This window comes from Phascolarctos cinereus, unplaced genomic scaffold (genome assembly GCF_003287225.1).
Source record: "Phascolarctos cinereus isolate Bilbo 61053 unplaced genomic scaffold, phaCin_HiC Scaffold_4;HRSCAF=312, whole genome shotgun sequence".
Taxonomy (NCBI): domain Eukaryota; kingdom Metazoa; phylum Chordata; class Mammalia; order Diprotodontia; family Phascolarctidae; genus Phascolarctos; species Phascolarctos cinereus.
In genome coordinates, this window is record NW_027555847.1 from 348435899 (window position 1) to 348442104 (window position 6206).

Sequence of the window (6206 nt, forward strand, 5' to 3'; positions counted from 1 at the left end):
AGAGATATTATTGTCCCTGGTGCCAGCTTCAAAGCAGATAAGGAATGCAGCCTCAAGACTTTCTATATCCCTCAATGGCCCTTTATAAATCTAGCCTCCATAATTTACCTCAACCTTTTGGGAAGCTTCCTATATTTCTGACTGTTGTTTCCTCTTGTGGGAACAGTAGCCTTGTGCTTATTACTGTCTGGTAAAACAAGAGTAGCTTTTATTTATATGCAATTAACCTCTTTCTGAGTACAAGGGCCCCACCAGTTTCTAAACGTTGGTAGATTTACTAAGTGTATGTTTTCTCTATGTGTAAGCTTCATGATTTCATAAACTTTGATCTCAGTCACTTGTGAAACATTCTTCATACTGTAATGAAGGGTCCTAATCCTTTTGGTTTGATCTTATTTTATAACACCCTCCAAGTTCTCCATTCCTTTGATGAGTTTAATAATTGGCCAATGCCCAGGCAGACATTTAATTTTGTCTCATCAGGAATCACATGCTATTTCTTTGGATTCCCACAACAATCCTGTGAGGTAAGTGTTATAGATAGATATGATTATCTTTTCAAAATTTTTAACAATTAAGATTTTTTTCATTTTGATATTAACAAATACCAACAAAATGAGCATTTACAAATATAATAGGACTGATGAAAAGGATGAAACTTTCCATTATGGACAGCTTGCTTTTCTTTTTAAGAATAAATTTATAAAAATAAATTCAATATGTAACTTTTAAAGCTGTCTTGCTTGTCTATGATTCTTTCTGGTAGAGGTATTAGGATCTCCATTTTACGCATGTGGCCTTATTGTAAGCTGGGAGTGTCTGACTAATTTTCCTCAAGGAGCACTGAGCCATGTTTTTTCATGTGGCTGTTGACTGACTCCAGAACTTTAGCTGTGGAGATGTCAGGGATGTGATATTGCAAGAAGCCAGATTCTTTGAGCAGTCAATTCTAGTTCCTAAGAGCTTCTAATTTCTCCCTGATTGCTTAATAAGGAAATAATTATTACTAATCAGATAACAAGTAGGATTGCAACTATTTATTCTATGATTTTTTTTTTTTGGTCTAGGCAATGAGGTTAACTGACTTGCCCAGGGTCACACAACTAATTAAGTGTTGTGTGTCTGAGGCCAGATTTGAACTCAGGTCCTCCTGAATCCAGGGCCTGTGCTCTATACACTGCACCACCTAGCTGCCCCTATTTATTCTATAATATAGGGAATTATCAACAATTCCATTGGCTACCATGCTCAGTGTAATGTCACAGGTGGGTTTTGGCTTCCATTCTCACTCAGAGTAAGCCCTGCACCTACTTGAGGAGGATTCCCTTGGGGCAAGTGGCAGCTGTTATGCCATCTGTGAGGGGGAAAGAGGTACTTTAAAGAAACCACATACAGGAAAATTCAGATTTATGAATCAAAGAATTAAGCAAAAGACTGCAAAAGTGTTCTCTTTACAATAGCATTAAATGCAGGGTTAGTATAAGTCATGAACTTTAACCCAGTTAAAATAATGATGTTGAGTCACAGTGCCAGAGGCAACAATGGCCTTAAAAAAACTCTACCCTCTTCATTTTACAAATGAGGAAAATTAGCTCCAGGGAAGTGATGGGATGTGTCCAAGATGACACAGCTAGTCAGCTGTAGAGGTAGGAACTGGCCACTTGTACCTAACTCCCAGCCCAAAGCTCTATTGGATTTAAAAAAAATATATTTCTAAGTTCCTTACTAAACTGTCAACCCTTTCTGGACAGGGGCCATGCCTTAACCTTTTGTGTTTCTCCAGAATTGGTGGAGTACTCCAAACATATGGGGCATTCAATAAATATCTGTTGATGAGGAGGAGCTTATGTATCAATTATATAAACTAAGGATCACTGGGAAACCATCCTGGGCCAGTCATCTCTTCCCTTAACCTCTAAGCTGTGCAGGTATGGGGAAGGGCAGTGGAGGAGAAAGTCTTTCTCTCTTGAAGGCAGAGACTTCTACCTTGTTTGCCCCTTTTATAACATTCTTCGTTCATGTTTTCCTTTTAATAGTGAAACTGCCTTGAGTTTGTAAAGCAGTTTTAAACTTTTCAGATTCATTTCAATCCAGTTCAGTGTACCATTTGCAAGGCATCGTGTTATTGGTCAATCCATCAATCTATTAGTCAATCAGCAAGCATTTTTTAAAATTAATTTATTTTGATTTATCAACATTCACATCCATAAGCTTTTTAGTTTTAAATTTTTCTCCCTTTCCCTCTCTGCCTCTCTTCCCAAGACAGAGCAATCTAATATAGAGCAAGCATTTCTTAAGCACTACCATGTACCAGATATTATACTAGATACTAGGGATAAAAAAAAATCAAAAAGCTATTAAAACTTAAAACTTTTTCTTCTCTTATTATTCTTATTGCTAACATTTCTAGTACTATATTGAATAATAGTGTTGATAATAGTCATCTTTGTTTCACCCTGGACCTTATTTGGAAAGCTTCTAGCTTATCCCCAATACAGATAATGCTTGTTTAAAGCTTAAAATTGAGGCAGCTAGGTGGCACAGTGGATAGAGCACCTGCCTTGGAGTCAGGAGGATCTGAATTCAAGTCCCCTTAACCCCACTGCCTCTCCCTCCCCCTACACCCAGCAAAAAAAAAAATCAAAAAACCAAAAAAACCCCCCCAAAATCCCAACTGCACTAAGACTTTTGGGACTCTCTCTCTCTCTCTCTCTCTGTCTCTCTCTCTCTCTCTCTCTGTCTCTCTCTCTCTCTCTCTCTCACACACACACACACCACACACACACACACACAGGATAACTAACCTAGGGAGAAAGTGAAAGTGTTAACAGCTTTGGGCGGGGATGCAGAATAGGGAATGCCTCATGTAGAAAGTAGCCTTTGAGTTGAATCTCAAAAGCAACCAGGGATGCCAAGATGCAGATAGGTAAGGTGAGGTTCATTTCAGACATGGAGAATGATGTGAACAGAGACACCAAGACAGCCAAGGGAAGGATCCTATTTGACTAGAGCGTGGAATATAGTGGCAAGAAGTATAAGCTAAGACTGGAAAGGTAGGCTGAGGTCACATTGCAGAAGGTCTTGAATTCCAGGTTGAAGGAAGAGAAGTTCTGCAACTTACAGGTTACTTGCGCTCAGGCATATCATTTCCCCTTAGTTTTCTCGTATGTACAGCAGGGATACCAACAGTCCTTAATGGCCTATCTCATAGGGTTGTTGTGAGGGAAATCTTTTGTAAACCTAACACATTATATAAATATGATATTATCATTCTTAATCTTAGACCAGGAAGACTTTGGAGTAGAACCCATCTAGTTCAACCCTGCCTGAAACATGAATTATCTCTACAGCATCCTCTACAGTAGCCCAGCTCTGCTGGAAGGTCTGCAGTGACAACAGAATTAGGACTTCACTTAGTAGGCAATGGCTTTGTAACATGTGAGTAACCTGGTCCTTAGAATCGTGAACCTTAGGAAGATTACTGTGGCAGCTGGGTGCAGGATGAAGTGGATAGTGGGGAGCCTGAAGGCAGAGAGACTAAGCAGAAGGCTATACAAGAGGCCAGGGGGGAGATGATGAGGCTTAACTCATCATAACTGGGGTTGCCAGGGTGAAAGGAAAAGAACAGGATAGATACAGCAAATATTGGAGAGAGAACAGACAGATAAGATCTGACACGTATATGGAGGGGATGATGGTTGAGGGAGACTAAGTCAAAGAGGATTCCTTTTTAAATATTTATTTTTTTTTAGTTTTCAACATTCACTTTTACAAGATTTTGAGTTCCAAATTCTTTCTCCCTCTTTCCTCTCCCTGCCTCTCCAACATGGCAAGCAATCTGATATAGGCTATACATGTATAATCATGTTTAACATATTTCCGCATTAGTCATGTTGTGAAAGAAGAATCAGAATAAAAGGGGAAAACCACAAGAAAGAAAAAAAAGTGAAAACAGTATGCTTTGATCTGCATTCAGACTTCAGTTCTTTCTCTGGACGTGGATAGCGTTTTCCATCATGAGTCTTTTGGAATGGGAGGACTCAAAAGTTTTAAGCCTGGGTACTAGGGGAATAGTGGTGCCATTAACAGATATAAGTGAGGAGTGGAGATGGTGAAGGAGAAAGAGAAAACAGATACACATCTTTGGAATGCCAGGTGGAGAGGTCCACCAGGTTGATTGGGAATGTGGGCCTGGAGCTAACACACAGGGCATTATTTGCATCAAAGCTTTGGATGAGATCAGGAGGCAAAATGATTTCATATCCACAATCTAATTTAATCTTTAAAACAACTACAAGGCAGGTCAGGTCAGAATTATTATCTCCATTCTTTTAGATGAGTTACAACGTAGGCTATATAAGGCAGAATGTTAGAAAAGTATGGGAGTGGGGAGCACAGAAAATCGAGCAGAGGATGGAGGCATTAATTAGACTAATTCTATTCCCTTAGTGTGAAAAGCTTAAACAAGTTATTGTACCATGTTTCACCAATGAAGAAAATCTCCCACCTCTACCTTATTTAATAGGGAAGGGCACAGGAATTTCCTTTTCACCCCTCACATTCCTGAAGTTACCAAGTCTTGTCAATTCTACATCTTTTACCTCTGCTCCTTCTTTTTCTATTCATACTCTAGCAGGGCCCACATTACCACCTATATGAGTATCCTAGTAGGTCTTCCCACTTCTGTTGTCTTTCCTTCTCATCTGTCACACCACTGTCAGACTTACCTTCCTCATGCACAGATCTGTCTATGTTACTTTCCTGCATGATAATCTTCAAATGGTTCCCTATGTCAGTGATGATTAAGCAAATTTTAAATTCCTAGGTATGGCATTCAAGGGCCCCAAGCCCCAATCTGGCACTCCTACCTTTCCAATTTTATTTACCTTCCACATAATTTATGATTCAGTCAAAATGAATTGTCTCCTCACACAATTCTGGCATCATGGTTTTTCTCAGACTGTTCTCTATACCTGTAAGGCTCCTTCACTTTTTCAGGCTTTACCCTTCCTGCAAAGCCCAATTCATAGGGCATCTCCACCAGACCAATCCCTCACCCCCTTCCAAGCAAATCAGTGCCAACCTTCCTTCCCTTAGATTTCATGCAGCACTATTGTGCTTCTCTTCAGTAATCATATATTTTCATCCTGGGGACCAATTATTGATGAGAAGATTGGCTGGTTATTTGTGGAAGGCTAAGAATAACAACAGGGATAGCTTGAATGCTGCACTGGTCCAGTTTCCTTCCTCTCCCCACATCTTAGAAGACCCTGAGAAAGGTTGATAGCACTTTGGAGCACTCCTTTAAGAAAATTTATGGAAGGATATGGGCAAGAATCACCCAGAATTAGAGGATAGATGGCTTACCATCTGCACTTCTGGGGGAAGTACTCACATTGATGAGATCCAGGATATATGCAAGTATTAAAGTATAAAGTATGTTTCGATGTGCTCTTCATGAGGGCCTAGATGGGGGGGGGGGCTGGAACCTGTGGCCAAGAGGCCACATGTAGCCTTCTACATGCTTGGATTTGGACTTTTGACTAAGTCCAAGTTTTACAGAACAAATCCTTTTATTAAGGGGATTTATCCTGTGAAGTTTGGATTCAGTCAAAGCACAAACTTGAGGATGTAGGCCCTAGACTGTCTCACTGGGCTGTCTTGTTTCCAGGGCTCTGAACAGTGAAGGTGCTGAATAAATGTCTGTCCATCTTAACAGAACCAAAATTCTAAAGTATAGAAGGAGGGATCCTGGGAGGTTGCTCCTGATTTGGGCCCTGAATGCACCAAAATAATGCAAGAGAAAAAATAACAGACTCCTTTTACAGCAAATACACAAACACATGGTCAGGTCCCAGTTCCATATCCTCGAAAGACCAACAGGTGAAGGATACCAACACACCGACTGAGGGACACACACACACACACACACACACACACACACACACACACACACACACACACACACACAGAGCTCAACACTCAAAACACAAAGCAAAAAAAAAATTCCCCCTCTAAACCACAGCTTGCTGGCTCAGCACATATTTTTCCTCTTTATAGCTTTAGAAAGAATGTGACTTGAAGGACCGCCTTACCCTTCTTCCCGCCCCCGACTGTACCATTTAATCCAATCCACTGGGGAGGGGGAAATTTTAAAAAATAAGTTATATTATTATTTCCCCCGTGTCCCCTCACTATCTTCATTG